Here is a 16,968-nt window from a genome sequence, read left to right as displayed (position 1 = left end):
GATATCTTCTTGCCCTACATGTGAATCCAAAATTTGATTGAAAAGCCCCTCCAAAAGTTATTTTTGCACCATTAGGAGGAGGCTTAATCTCCACTGGAAGACTATTGTAGAATTTGTTAAACCTTCTGACAAATTCGACCATAGTTTCATTATACTTTTTCTTTATGGCATTAAACTTTGTTAATGAATACCCATGATCTCTTTTTTCTCCCCAATCTTGAATGAATAAACGTTCCATCTCTTACCAAGAAGGAATATAATTAACAAGGACTGAACAAAATAGTCTTAGAACAACATCTACATGTTCAATTTTTTTTTCTTTTTTTTCCTGCAAAATTGCAAAATACTGACACATGATTCTCTGTAGTTTGTTCATCTTCCCCTATAAAACAAGGAATAATTTTGAGGTATTCCTATGGCATTTGATTTAACGTTTGTGGCAATTGAAGAGGTTCATACCTATTCATCAAGAATGCAGGTACTGCCATGTTTATTGAATTTTTATTACCAACAGAAGTGGAACCTGATTGAGAGGTAAATGGAATGTGCAGAGGTGGTAATGTGGATATTGGTTTAGGTTGAATAATTATAACAGGTAAATGAAAAGTAATAGACTCTAAAGATTGCTCTTGATAGTTAGGTTCCTTAAATGAAGATGATGAAAAAGATGACTCTTTATCAAATGAAAGTTTGGATAAGTTGCTGCCTGATGCAGACAATGTAGGAATTGGTGTAATTGGGATCTTAGACTTTCCAACCCTCTTAGAAACTAGCCTTTCAGGATCTGAAAGAGCTTGAACCTTCTGTTGTGAAGTGTTTGATCTTGTATGGGGTCTCCTTGAAGCCAGAGTTATTGCTTTGATTCAAAAAAACCAAATATTTCCTCTTCACTAAACAACTAGAGGAAAATATTGAAAACCCCAGGGAAAAGTGTTCTTGTCTTCTCTCCCTGACAATGACACCAATTAATGTTGTACCTTAAGAAACCAATTTCCTGGCTGTGGAGAAATTGTGCTTAAGACATTAGTGATTATCGTTTGTTGTCACTTATTTGTCACCATATTTATTGTTGTATTCTCAAATGAAGGACTTGGAAAACTTGGTCTTTAGCCCTTAATACATGTATGACCAGAACATCTCATAATGCCATTTTTTGCTAGATATAAATTATGAATGAAGAAAACCTGAAGGAGAAGTTAAAGATAATATGTTGCTTAACACAGAACCTAGTATCCGTCACTTGGAAGAATTATGAAAATGAGAACTGAATCATAGACAATATGCTGCTTAACACATAAACTACTATCTGCGACCCTTGGAGAAGTTAAAGATAATATGATGCCTTACACAAAAACTATTGTCTATAGCTTAGAAAGGAAGGTGAAAACTTCAAGCATAGGAGTGCTCTTTTAAGGAATTTTAACTTTATCTACATAAGCAAATAAAGACCTGTAGCTTCATTACTATACTTGAAAGAAGAAAACATAAGATGACACATGACAGATAAGGTTACAAAATTATACCCAACAATTCATGGAAACTTCTGATTCTTTAATTAATCAACATTTGTATTAGGAATATAGTGGCCTAGTCTCTGGGTTCTCCAGAATTCCCAACCTCTTCTTTGTAAATTTTCATCTTTTTATACATTGTGGAACAGTTGTTGATTTCTGAAACTGCCCAAATTATTTAACTGCCTCTCTAACTATATGAAGTAGAAACTATTACAGAATTTTACAGAGGGTAAAATACACCTCCAAGGACATCAAATAATGAGACATAATTGAACTAGAAGATGAGGATAACTGTTGGCTTGCTCTGTTAAGCAGCCACTGAGTTCTTCTGTATATGCTTAAATAATGATTAATCCATTTAGTTGGGATAAATTGTGTTAGCCATGCGTAAATATGGGCTTATGTATGTATCAGATGCATTTTGATTGGCCAAAACACTAGAAAATACACCCAATTTCCTTCCTCTTCAGATTCGGTTTTAACATTAATTTTTCCGTTTACACAGCGAAATTGATGCAAAATACGTAAAGTGGAACTTAAAGGAATTAACTCTAATTAATAAATCTATTGGATATGCCTGTTTAGCACTCCATTGAGTTCCCATCGCAAATCGCAGTCGGCGCTTTCCATTGTTATATCGACCCAATCCTTAATAAATTGTGACATGATGGACGCACCAGAGTTATAAAACATAACATATAAACTATCGGGTTCGAAACCAATCACAATCACAATCGACGCTTTCAGTTGGTGCTTGAACTCAAAGCTTGCGATATTGCGGACCCATCGGACTTATAAAGCACATCATATATAAAATATTGGGTCCGGCCCTCGCATATCGCAATCAGCGTAAATCATATACATATATAAACGTTATGCGATGATCATGGACCCACCGAGGCATATAAAACATAATATATATATGCTTTGGGTCTGACCTATTCAGTGCTTTATTAACTGCTTATCACAATCGACAATCGGTGATTCCTGTGGTAACTTCATACAAATGCCCGCTGCGTTTCGCAATTGGGATCTAATCGCATTATTATCACACACACACACACATATATATATTGATTATGGCTTCATATAACTATTTATATTGCGATTTAACTTAATCGCATGGGCCAATTCTTTTATACTTGTTAACTATGTAAACTTTGAAACAGGAACTATAAATTCAAAATGGGAACTCTGGCCAAAAAACCCCAAAAAAACATCAAAAACAGTGCTAAAAATGAAAAGTGTGTATACTGGAACGATGATTTTATTTTTTGGGGGTCAATTTTGAACATGTTTTAAAAATAGCAGTGACTACGAAATTTACTACGAAATTTTCATGCAAAAATATAGCTTCAAAACGAAAGTGATGATACTGGAACAATGATTTTTTTTTTATGGTCAATTTTCAAAATTTTTAAAAATGCTAGTGAAACCAAAATTTTATGTGCCAAACAAAGTTGTTTATGAGGAAAAAACACATTAATGTTTCTGGCAGATTATCATTTTTCTTTCCTAAGTATAAATTCAACATGTTTTCAACCATAACATGTTAGATACAAAAGATATTGAATTTTTTTCAACTATAAAATTAAAAAACCATGACATTATGAACGAATTACATCACTAAATGAATTCAAAAGTCATTATTTGTATATTGAATAAAACATACATTATATCTCTAATTTAATGTTGCATTGTAGATATTTTAAACAATAAAAATTATCATAATTAAGACATATAATCCAACAATATAAAAGTGCCTCATAACTTCTCATTTAACACCATATGGAAATCATTAATTTTATTTCAAGATACGATGCATACATCAGTTATATAAACTGTCTTAAACAATTATTCAAAATCACTCATATTTTCTTGCACACCATCAGAATTCACATCTTCATATGAGTGACTGGATGTTGACGAAGATGTTCCATATTCTTCTCTTTTATCAACTAGTGCCCCATCTGAGTCCACATGCATGCCCAACACTTCAGGTTTCAAAATTCTTCTAGATCTACGATTAGTTTCAGCATACTCCCATCTCAACATTGTTCCTTCTAGTAACAACCTTTTAAGAATCTCTATTATATTGAAGTGAAGAGTTCCTCTCTTTGTTAAATTGAGGTCATAAACAAGTATGTCAACATCATCCAATTTTAATATGTCTGTGCAGCGGCGATTTATATTTGTACCCTTTATTTTTCTCTTTCTGCCATTTTTTTGTCAACTACAATCTCTGGCTTATACACACCATTGAATGGGTGTGTATTTGTGGCATACCAATGTACTTCAACACTTGTAACATCCTCATTTTCTGTAAAGACCTTTATAACTTTAGCAATCTAGAATGGATAGCCATTGGGATCTCCATCTACTAGCACTGCAATCATGCATCCTTCCTTAATATCATGTACTGAACCCCTGTAAAGGTCTTCCATGGCTTCACGTTGTGCATGAGATATTCTGGAGCCAATATACATATCTCTTTCCTCTGCCTATGAAGAATTACCTTGAGATTGTTATTGTTCAACAATGTTTATTTCTTCATGTTCATTTGACACATTTTGTGGCCAAATAAATGGATTTTTCAAAGGTATATCTTCATTTGTTGTTGTTGAAATGATATCACTTTGATTATTGAAAAATGACTCCCACCAAACTGAATCAACAATGTCAAAGTACTCATATGTATATCTAATACATTTTTTAATTTCTTCCAGGCAATCAGAATAATTTATATCTCTATTTTGTCTGTGTGCATTCTAAACTTCACCAACTAATTGTAATAACAATATTTTTGATGCAAATATTGGATGATCTGGAATGAACTTCAAAAATTGCAAACCTGATAATGGTGCCCATTTTGTAGTAGTTGAATACTTCTTGCCCCATATTAGTGTTTTCCCATCAATTTTTTTGATATGAAATTGATGTTGGAAGCTAATGTCATAAGTTGTTCAATGCATTTCCCCTCACCATATGATCCCAAAATAAACCTTCGCATGTCAATAGTTTCTTCCAACCATCAAAAGTAGGCTCTAGCATGTATGATTTCTTAAGACATTCAATTAGTGATGGCAAGCTCCCAACTTACCTCCTCCTCCATATGACTGAAAAACGACTAAACATCTAATCAATATGGTCATGAGTGTGCCCAATAAGAAGGAAACCAACCTTTACCTTTTGAAAGATTCTCAATTCAACAAGCATGTTTAGATATCCAAAAACAACTTGATTTTTGTTTTCACAGCAAGTGTTGTCCAATTATAGATACAAAACTTCAGGAAGAGAACCAGACCAATGAGAAATCACATCATGAATTATGGTTATGGTCAGATTTGCATCATTATGAATATTTGGAGCTGTGAAGTACACCCTTGGCAACATTTTCCCATTGAAGACCATACAACTGACCAAGTGAAACTGAATAAAATTTTCCTCCTGTAAATTTTTGGGTGTGTGAACAAAATGTGGTAAAAGTGTTTTCTTCTGGTCCATACCATCAATTATCAAACCCAAATATTTATTTGGATTATCATAACACTTCTTTCGATGCTTGTAAAACTTCTTCCTTTCATTTGTTTGTTGTTTGCGATGATCCTGAAGTTATTTGATAATTAAATCTACACAACATAAAAGAAATTCATTAAGAAATATGTTTTCATAGTTTATGACTATACAATTTTAAAGGTTAAAGTTATGAATGCTTACCTCTTTTTGACCCTTCACATATGTCCCTTTTTTATTCTAGAGAAGCACATGTACTGCAAATCCCCTTCCTTTTCTTCTTAGGAATACGGACATTGTTGAATTCTTTCTTCCATACTTTCACAAAATATTGATATGTAATAAACCGGCCATGTCCCTCAGCACCTTCTGCATATTATTTGAATAAGATGTAGATTTCTCGTCTTAAAAAATTATTTGGAATATGTATTATCTCTCTATTTGGCATACACTCTCCATGCTTTGAAAATAAATCTTTCATCCATGACATTGAAATATTTGATAATGGCCCAAACTATCTTTTGCGACATACTTCTGAATAAAATGTAGGATCCTTTTCAAAATTTTCTTGAATTCTTGAGAGACAAAAATTCCCAATTGAATGAAACATTTTGAAAGCTTTTCTACAGATAAATAAAGTCCCAATATGATAATCATAACCTGACAATGTAGATTTCATGCACCCAACTAAAATGAATTTTGCATGCTTTTATTCATTGACAAATATCTCTTCCTGCTTTCTAATGCAAATTTGAAATCCATATTTTTCAAGCAATCTTTTTAGCAACATTCACTTTAAATGAGAGCACTGATAATTTTTCTTCTCATCAGATATTCTGGTCTACCCCTTGTATAACTAGAACAACTTGCATTGATACGAAAAGGTTTGCTCCTACTCCTTGATACAATATTTCTTGGCAACATCTCCATCATTGGATCATCATTTGTATAAGGCTTTTCATCATCATTAAGAGGAATGTTATCCACACTATGATCAGCTCTGCTTTTCAAATATTGACTTGGAGGATATTCTTCATCTTCTGCTTCTTCAGTGCTACTGTCGTAGCCCTTAGAATTCAGACTGAATGGAAAATCTGACTCGATGTTCAATGGATATTCTTCCTCATGTGCATTGTCAGTGCTACTCTCATAGTCCATAGAATTAGGACTACATCGAAAATGTGACTGTTTACTTATTGAAGATGCTACATCCTATCCTTTGTCATTGCTACCTTTATAATCATTAGAATTAGGACTAAGTGCATCATCTTGTCCTTCATCACTGCTACTCTCATAGTCCTTAGAATTAGGACTAAGAGGACACAGTGAAACTCCATTCTTTTGAAATTCATCATCACGCTCTTCATAACTATTGCTCTCATAGTCTGCAGAATTAGGACTAAGTGGGCACCGTGACACTCCAATCTTTTGAAATTCATCATCCCACTCTTCATCACTACTGCTCTCATAGTCCTTAGAATTAGGACTAACTGGACACCGTGACACTCCATACTTTTGAAATTCAATATCATGCTTTTCATCACTACTGCTCTCATAGTCCTTAGATTTAGGACTAAGTGGACACTTTGACACTCCATTCTTTTGAAATTCGTTATCACGCTCTTCATCGTTGCTGCTCTCATAGTCCTTAGAATTAGGACTAAGTGGACACCGTGACACTCCATTCTTTTGGAATTTTCCATCATGCTCTTCAAAACTGCTGCTTTCATAGTCCTCAGAATTAGGACTAAGTGGACACCATGACACTCCATTCTTTTGAACTTCACCATGATGCTCTTCAAAACTGCTGCTCTCATAGTCGTCAGAATTAGGACTAACTGGACATCGTGACACCATTCTTTTGAACTTCACCATCATGCTCTTCGAAACTGCTGCTCTCATGGTCCTTAGAATTAGGGCTAAGTGGATATCGTGACACTCCATTTGTTTGAACTTCACCATCATGCTCTTCATCACTGCGGCCTTCATAGTCCTTAGAAGTAGGACTAAGTGGAATCTGTGACTCTTTATTTATTTGAATTTATCCATCCCCTCTTTCATCAGTGCTGCTGTCATAGTCCTTAGAATCAGGACTAAGTGGAAGAATTGACTTTCTATTCATAGTCGAAGAATTCCAGCTATATTCATCAATATAAATAGAGTTGTTACATGATGAAGATGTTGATGGTGTATAAATTGAAACTTCACTATCAGAACAATCCATCCCTTTCAAATAGAAGATGTTGAATGATACAAATGGAGAGTCTCCTAAAGATATTATATAGCTTAAAGAATGAAATTTTCCCACAAAAATTTTCCCTCCAAAAAGTTTCGCGAAAATATTTCCCTTCAAAAATTTTCGCGAAAATATTTCCTTCCAAAAAGTTTCCCACATTCAATCCATTGTAAAACAATTCTATAATATTCACTTTATAATATTTTAAAATAAATTATCCCACATTAACTGTACGGTAAAACATCTTCGTAATTTCACTTATATATTAAAATTTCATTATCACTATTACTGACATCACATCCATGCTTTTGAAAATCGTTTAAAGACTTGTGAATTTGTGGAGCAGCTACATCACTATCAACAACATAATCAACGAAGAATTCCCGTAATTGAAAGGTAAGTTAAATTTTTTTCCTTGAAAATTTTCATATTAAATTAGTTTAATGAAAAAGAAGTATTTTTTTTTAAATAAATATAATTTTTGAGCCAAAATAACAATTACATCTATTGTGAGCATGGTGGGCCCGATCAAACTCAATTGACCAATATTTCATTTAATATATGTCTAATTTTTTTAATAAGTACAAAAAAAAGCTATATGTAATGGCACTCCACAACACGCACTGGTGCCCTACAACATCCGCCCCCCCGGGCACCCAAACCCCACCCATTGGCGCACCCCCCGGCACCCGCAACCCAACCCCCCCCCCCCTGGGCACCCGCACCCGCGCCCGCTCCCTAACCCCCCCTCCCACGGGCACCCACGCCACCCCCCCGTGCCACCCCAACCCCCGCTGCCTTCCCTCCCTAACCCGGCCAAGCACTGGCCCCCCTCACCCGGGCACCCCGCCCCAACCCTCAGGCACCCAACCCCACCCACCGACACCCCCCCGCGGGTGCCCGCCTCCCATCCCACCGAAACCCACCCACCCCACCCGGGCGCTGCACCCCACCCAACGGCACCCCCCTCGAGTGCCCACCCCTCACCCCACCCACGGGCACCCCACCTAAACCCCTGGTTCCCTCCCTCCCCTTCCCCCAGCCGACACCCTCCCCTCTCCCCCCCACGAGCACCACACCCCACCCACCGCTTCCCTGCCAAGGCGCCGCACCCCACCCACCGCCTCCCTCCCTCCCCCTGCCAGTGCCCCCTCCTTCCTCCCTCCTTGCCCTTCTTCTCTCCCTCCCACGGCCCGCCCCCAGCTGGCTCCACCTCGGCTGCCTGTGCCCCCGCTCGACAGGGCGATTCCCACAATTGCCCAGTCGCCTGCCAGGTGGGGGTGAGGGCCACCGGGGTGGCGGCTGCTTCAGTCGCACTACCCCAGCTTCTTGCAACCCTGCCTACAGGCGGCAGGGCAATTTTTGGAATTTCCCTGCCGCCTGCCGAGGTGGCGCAGCTCAGCGACCCGCGCCCCCACCCGGCAGGTGGTAGGGCGATTCCCAGAATCGCCCTGCCGCATGTTGGGTGGGGGCACGAGCCGCTGGGGTGGCGCAGGCCTCGGCCGCGCCACCTCGGCGGCCCACGCCCCCACCCGGCAGACGGTAGGGCAATTCCCGGAATCACCCTGCCGCTTGCCAGGCGAGGGTGCTGGCCACCGGGGTGGCGCCTGCCTCGGCCGCGCCACCCTGGTTGCCCGCAACCCTGCCCAGCAGGCGGTAGGGTGATTCCGGGAATCGCCTTGCTGCCTGCCGGGTGGGGGCACGGGCTGCCGGGGTGGCACAGGCCTCAGCCGCGCCACCTTGGTGGCCCGCGCCCCCGCCCGGCAAGCGACAGGGCGATTCCTTGGTCGCGCCACCCCGGCGGCCTACGGCCTTGCCTGGCAGGTGGCATGGCGATCCCCGGAATCGCCCTTCTGCCTACCAGGCGGGGGCGCCGACAACCAGGGTGGTGCTAGCCGGGGGCAGGCCTTGGAAGGGAGAGAAGGAGGGCGGGGAGGGAGGCGGAGGAGGGAAGGGGCGTGGGCCGAGGGAGGGAGAGAGGGGGGCCGGGGGTCGGGGTGGGGTGCTCGCGGGGGGAGAGAGGGGAAGGTGTGGGGTAGGCGGAGGAGGGAGGGGGTGCTGGCCGGGGGAGGGAGGGAGAGAGGCCGGGGGTCAGGGTGGAGCGCCTGCGGGGGGAGAGAGGGGGAGGTGGGGGGTACGGGGGGCAGGCGCCCAGGGGAGGGTGCCGGTGGGTGGGGAGGGGCACCCGCGGGGGTGGGGGCGCAGGGCGGGGAGGGAGTTGGGCGGCCACTGGGCGTTTGGGTGGGGCGTTGAGCGGGCACTAGGGGGGTTCTGTCGGTGGGTGGGGTGGAGCGCCCGGGCGGGGGGAGGGAAGGAGGAAAGGCGCCGGGGGTTGGGTTGGCGCGCTCGAGGGGGTGGGAGTGGGGTCGCGGGCGAGCGCCCGGGGGTGGCAGGGGTAGGGTGGGGTGAGGCGCTCGGGCGGGGGGAGGCGCCGGGGGTTGGTGTGGGATGCCCAGGAGGTGGGGGTGGGTGGAGTGGGGCGCCGAGGAGGGCGGGTTTGGGTGGGGTGGGGGGTATGTTCCCGGGGGAGAGGGAGGGTGCCGGTGGGTAGGGTGGGGCACCCAGGCAGGGGGAGGCACCAGGAGTTGGGGTGTGGCGCTCGAGAGGGGGGGGCGCATGGAGTGGGGCGACGGTGGGTGGGTATGTGGGTCGGCCGCCCAGCCAGGGGAGGGAGGGAGGGAAGGCGCCATGGGGGTGCGATACCCAGGGGGGCTTTGGGAGTGGGCGCGGATGCTCGGGGGGGTGGGTGCCCGTGAGGGGGGGGGGCTTCAATGGGTGGGGTGTGGGTGCCCGGGGGAGGCGGATGGGGTAGGGCGCCAGTGGGTGCTGTGGGGCGCCATTACATATAATTTTTTTTTTACTTATTAAAAAAATCAGACATATATTAAATGAAATATTAAAATAAATTGTTTTAAATTTGAAAATATTAGATTTTTGGGTTTTGTAAATATCAAGATGTAAATATCATTTTGAGTGTAAAGTTTAAAAAATGTTTACATGATTTTTTATTCTTCTACATTTTTATTGAATATAGAATTAAGATAGATCTATGAAGGTCTCGACTAAAAAAATAATAAAATGTGAAAATTTTACTATTTTCACTACTTTCATATAATATATACATAGTTAATTTTGGAATGTTTTATTCGTGATTTACTTTCTTTACACTAGAATGTTAATGCATACCCTTTTAGAATGTGAGGGGCAGTGGGTGAGGGAGGGGGCGTGCATAGGTGGAAGGGTGGTCACGGGACAGGTGGGTGATGGAGGGGGCATGGGCCGGTGGAAGTGTCGTCGCAGGGCAGGCGGGTGAGGGGGGCGGAGTTGGCGGGGCAATTATGATCATACAAATAAAAAATTTATGATCTATTTTCGTTGTTAATTTAAGTTAATATGTTTTTATTATTTACTGATTTATGTGTTTCTATTTTTAAGGAAAATAGCATCAAAGAAAATTTCAGTGAATCTTTCTGGATCAGAGACTCTTAAAGGTGTATCTTCAAGAAACATTGGTGAATGAACTCCACTTGAGCTCATGGCTACAAATCTTTCAAGTGACTCAAGTGATAAGAAGATGATTTTAGACTGGAAGAATTCAAAAGAGGTGAAATTTCCATCAAGAATCTGGTATGTGAAAGAAAGAGAAAGCAAAAATGTGAATATATATCTATATATTGATATACTGAATGATAATGGAATTTTTGATGTGATGGAAAGAGTCATAGATATGTGTTTGGTACCGGATAGTGAAGTTGCTTACATACTTACAAAAGCTGGCAAGTCACATGAAGGGATTAAATACTGACTATCATATTCATTGTATGACACGAGAGAGATATCTACAAAGTTGTGTAAACAAATCGTAAATGAGATGACACAAAACATCATAAGTATTGTTATTTATATTTGTATTTTGTGTTCTTGAAAGTGTTTCACTATATTTTTTAACTTTATTTTTTATTGACATATGATATTTTGTTTGGCAGAATTTTGTTGAAAGTTGTTCAATTAGGTTGGGAGGCATTCATTTCATAGAGCATGATGTCATGAAAGTTGTCAGCAGTTTTTACTCAGTGTCAGAAAAAGATATGAAAAACAAGAAAAATGTAGTAATTGATGATGCTACAAAACTACATCCAAAGAATCGGAAAAAAAGGCCTCTGATGGATAAATCTAGCAAGGGTAAACAAGTCACTTTTGAGGACGATGAAGTTGAAATTGACAGTGAAGCATATGTTTCCATTACTAAAGATGACATTGGAACTGAGAAGAGCCATAAAAGAACAAAAGTAACAATGCCAAAGAATAAATCTATTGGGAATGTTATGACCAGGAAAACTAAACTTGAAGATTTTGTAGCAATCATTACCAGCAGTCAAGAGCCTAGTGAAACTTCAAAAGAAAGCAGAGAAATCATTACACCAGGAGCTAATTTTAAGGATGGCATTATCAAAACAAAACAAAATGCCATTCGAGAGAAGTTGACAAAGAGAAACTTAATTGATGGTGGTCGTACATTTCAGCTTAATGTCAGGCAAACCTATAAAGCATGTGAAGGAAAATGTCAATATCTAGTTAGAAAGCCACATCATCTGCATGTTCACAACTTGAAGACATTGATGAGGTACAATCCATATGCTCATGTGGTTAATTATGTGCTTCTTGTTGATCCACTTCAAGTTCCCAACAAAGAAGCATTTGATAAGTCAAAATGTTTTGAATACAATTATTATGTACTTGGGGGTAACCATTCTGTAGAAGCTCAAAGACAATTGATGGAGGAATATCCTAATAACCCACATTTTGAAACAATGAAATGTATCATTTATGCTGGTTTATCAGATACAGAAGCAAAGTTAGTGGCATGGGATCATATTCAGATAATGAATATAGGATGTCTATGAATTTCATCCAAAGGGTTAGATTATTCATAGTGAATTTGAAGAAAAATGTGGTGGGGGTAGGATAAGTGTTACTGCAGATTTCTGAAAGGAATGTTGTATGGAAATAGGCTATCAAATTGAAAAGAAAACCAATTCAAAAGGTGGAAAAGGAAACAAAAATAGTGATTTATTCAGAGGTGTTGATAACATTTTCCAATTGGCATTTAGAACTAGAGATGTTTGGAAGTTGATTGATGAGATTTTTAGCATGTGGGAAGACATTGCCATTAAAAACCAGAGGGTCAAAAAGTCTAAGCCATTGATACGTGGCAACAGTAAATCAGCTCCTGAAATGAAGCAGCTTCTAGTCGATATGACTATCACACACTTTGAGGGCAATGCAAGGAGTGAAAGATGAAAAAATTGTCAAAACAATATTATCTCGTGTGAGGTCAGGGGAATTATCATTGGAGGAAATGTCTGAAGAATTTCAAAAGTAAGTTTGTTGAATTATTTTTATTTATTTCTAGATTATAATTATATTTTAAATAAAACTTTCTTTTCTTGGTAGTATTTGTTATACATATCATTATATTAACTTTTTGTTACTTTATCTATGCAGTCACAAAGTTTACATGAAAATTCAAGAACAAATGGTTAGATTGTTGAATGAAGATAGTTGGGATGATGTTGTACGCAACTATCCAGATTCAAGTTCTACATCAACATTAAAAGCTTTTTATCTTGCATTTAAAAAGGTATCTTGATTTATACATTCATTTTTATTCACCTGTTTACTATTTTTAATTTATAACTTACACATATATTTTATAAAAGATGAGGAAGGATGATAATGGAGTGCCAGATAGTTTCAAAACCTTTAGTGAAAAATAAAGATCGAAAGACTGAAGAAGCAACGTATTAAGAATGTTCAACTTGATCCAACTCTTAATCATTTCATTTGGAATGGGCTAGACACTATTCAATGTCAAGTAATACAAGGCGACTGTGAAGACATTGCTAAACTCATACCTAAAAGGGATTATGCCCTAGTCATTGCAGATATTCCCCATGGTTTCATTATTCCAAACATTGACTATGATAGTGACCCTTATACTTATCAAGCTCTTAGTAAAGTGGTTGCGGGATTTGTAGAAGTCACGTCATCACCATTATGGAGATTTGTGACATTTCATTCAGACACACAATTGGCAATGATATTGTCAAGCTTCAAGGGGAAATCAAATTCAAGGATGCATCTTACATGGTAAGACATTTAAAATGTATATTTGACTAATGTTGAAAAATTTATTTATGTACAAGTTAATTGAACTTTTACTATTTCATGTTACAGGAAAAAGTCAAATCTTCTTAACAATGAAGATCAACAATTTATAAATGATTGTGCATTCATTCATATTGATAGTTGGGCAAAAGATGATAGCCATATGTCTATGATTTTTAATCGGGTAGACGGAAAGAGTCAGCCAAATACTGACTTATGATTATGTTGTGAGAAAACTAACATATGAAGACAAATAAGCAAAAGGAGAGATAGTTGACATTTATCAAAAACCACAATTATTGATTAACTATCTTATAGACATTTGTTCATATGAAGGAGATTGGGTTCTGGATTTATTTTCTGGCTCAGGTGAGTTTTATTATATGGAATTGAATTTCAATATGTTATTTTTTAATTAATATGTCATTGTACTAATTTAGTTCATTATTTCTTTTGTGCTTGATAATTAGGTACAAGACTAGCATGTTGCCTTCAAAAAGGAAGAAATTGCATTGCAATTAAAAAAGGTCCAGTACAATGCAATTTCATTCAGTAAAGAATTAATGCTCTTCAATTTCTTCAAGATGCAATGCAAGAAATTGGGTTGAAGAAAGGGGACTTTAGTGAATCACGTGTGGCAAAAAAGGCAAAGGAACCCCAACCACCATTACGTGGAATGTTTGGAAAGACATACATTGGGAGATTCGCAGACATCAAAGGTCCATTAGAAGAGGAAAATGAGCAAAAGGAAATATTAAAATATTGTGGAAGAAGACAATTATGAAACTCTAGAGGACGAAGAGTTTGGATTACATGACATTTTTGATTAAATTTAAGTTACGCCTGTAAATCATGCTTTGCAATGTTTTGACATTGACATTTTATGAGAAGAATAAACACTCAATTAGGGTTGTTATACGTTCAATATTTGTAATATGTGATTTTCGCATTGATTTTTAAGTTAATCATTATTTTTTGAAAAAAAAAGTGATTATTATTATTTTTTTGACATGAAATTCATAAAAAAAAAAGTATTATTTAACCATTTTTAGTTAAAATTATCGTATAAAAATTGTGATTTTGACATGTCAATTCTAGCAAAAAATTATCAAAACGTGTAGTTTTTTAGTTATATTTATGTTAAAAATGGTTAATTTTATGTCCATTGTTAAAAAATATTGTTTTTTAGAAACAATTATTTCATGTGGATTGAAAACTTAGTCAATGATGTATAAATATGTAGAATATCGAAAATTCTAAATATCAACCTTCTAATTTAAAAATGAAAAACAATAAAAACCTCACTAAAAAAAATATTAAAATCAAAATAAAAAACAAGAAAATATGAAGAAAACGACCACTTCAAAAATGATTAAATTTACAAAATAATTATTTACATTTTATATATTAGAAAATTTAAATCCAAAAAACAGGTCTTTTAAAAAAAGGGTGTGATGCAGAATACTCATTTTTAAAATCAGCATGAAAATCACTACCATTCTAAAACGTAATGTACATAAAAAAAGTAAAGTGCCAAAAACTATGCTCTAAAAAAAACATGTGTGTTCTGCATCACCCCTTTTCAAAATCAGGTCACTTTTTTGCTATCTCTACAAAACGGGTAACAGTATCAGTTCCCATTTCAAAGTTTACATTGATTGTTTCTTTTGTGTTTTGATTCCAATATGTAATTTATTACATTTCCCTCTTGCCTTATCTTTTTTTTAAGATATTTTCAAGTGATTCTTGAATGAAACATGAATATTAAAGGTAACAAAAAATGCATGTTACAACAGACTCTCTAAGACACACCCTTTTATACAATCCCATGGTCCGCGGACCATGGGTATATCTTCAAAAAATGACTCAAGTTTACATAAAAGAGGGTAAAACCCCTTTTTGACTCTTAACTAGCTATGCGCTCTGCGACCACAATTTGTGGAGACTTTACATCAAATGTTGGGCTTTTCCCCCAAAACTGACCCAGGGGACCCTATCCAAACATTCACAAAACTTCCTTCACCTCTCATCCACTCCATTAAGCTAATTCCATCCTCAAAATTCCACCTCTGGACATTAAAAGAAGTAAACAATGAAAACAGGACTTTGCCTTCACTCTTTCATCAGATGTATAAGCTTATGTTCATGTACCTAGAATCACTATGATTTTTCCAAGTCCCTTAATCTAGTATGAGGTTTTCATAAGGAACTAAGTGACTGCTACAGGAAGGAGATCAATCTTGTAGCAACCTACACAAATAAAAAAAACCATAGACAAAGGACTGTCACAGCTCCAAAATGAAAATTTTGTCACTGTGAAGCATGAAGAGACCATCCTTAAAGCTTAGAGAAGTCACACCGTCCATGGAGAATAGGTGAAAGGTCACCAAATCACTCCAAAAACAATAGATCAAACATTGGAAAACCCCTGTGTTGGCTTGGTGGGTCCTTACACAGTTTCAGAGTTTAATTAGCCAAACAAATCCCAACACTTCTAGCCCTTTCAACATCAATCCACGGAGTGCGGAATGAAGTCTCACCCGAAGTAGTATGGGGGGATGCTGGAACCAATTTTCTGCACCTAGAGATGGTAGTGATGTCATTTTATGCCCTAACTTTGACTTCGTGCATATCGGTAAGCCATTTAGAGATTATCTATACACTTCTCCTGATCAACCTCTATACCTTCGCGAAGGTCTATCACTGTCTTCCGCGGACCCTAAACAGGTGAATCATCTACTTACACACCTCTGTAGTTGCATAATTTCCTGCAAATTCTCTATAAATCTACCTCTAAGATCTATGTAGAAAACCTCACTATAGATTAACTCGATAATGCAATATACCAAAGCAAAATACTATAATCTAATTCTACTATCAAACTTGCGGAATCTTAAAGATCGAGTTGAATCAAAGCTGAACACATATAACCATAAGAAGAAGAATCAATACACATGAAACATAGAAGAATACTCTGGGAAAAGCCTCAGTTAAAAACCCCAATCTATGTATTATCATACAAGTGGAAATATGTCTGGATTACACAAAGCTTTAGCTCACAAGCTATCCAGCTCTCAGTACAATCCCTCAAAGTTTCTCATAGATAGAATAGACAACACATATGCCTTCCTTCAGTCCTCCAAGCCTCCTATTTCCTTGCGCAGTTTCTCCTGGGTCCTTAAGCTACCACCTGTATGTAATAATCCTTGACGCACTACTCTAACCTCTAAAATAACTGCACAAACCTGAAGGAGATAATTCCTTCTGCATGGATGAGTTTCGTATATAGGAAAAAATCCTCCAATTGATAGTACATTGTCCCTTCCTCTGATCTTAACTGGGTCTCTGACTGAACTGACATGCATGAGTTATTTATGAGAGAATACTCAGTTATATGAAGTGCAGTAGTTACATGCATGCATCCATTAACTAACTGAACTCACAATCAGTTCAACAAACTGTTGGAACTAATCTAACTAGACTTAACTCGGTTAACTGAGCTAACTAATTACAACTCAAAGTACAACTCATCCTGAT

The sequence above is a fragment of the Pinus tabuliformis genome, chromosome 3_1, assembly GCF_031772625.1.
Source record: "Pinus tabuliformis cultivar Carrire ecotype Pingquan chromosome 3_1, CPIR1, whole genome shotgun sequence".
NCBI lineage: Eukaryota > Viridiplantae > Streptophyta > Pinopsida > Pinales > Pinaceae > Pinus > Pinus tabuliformis.
Note: the sequence above shows the minus strand (reverse complement) of the source record.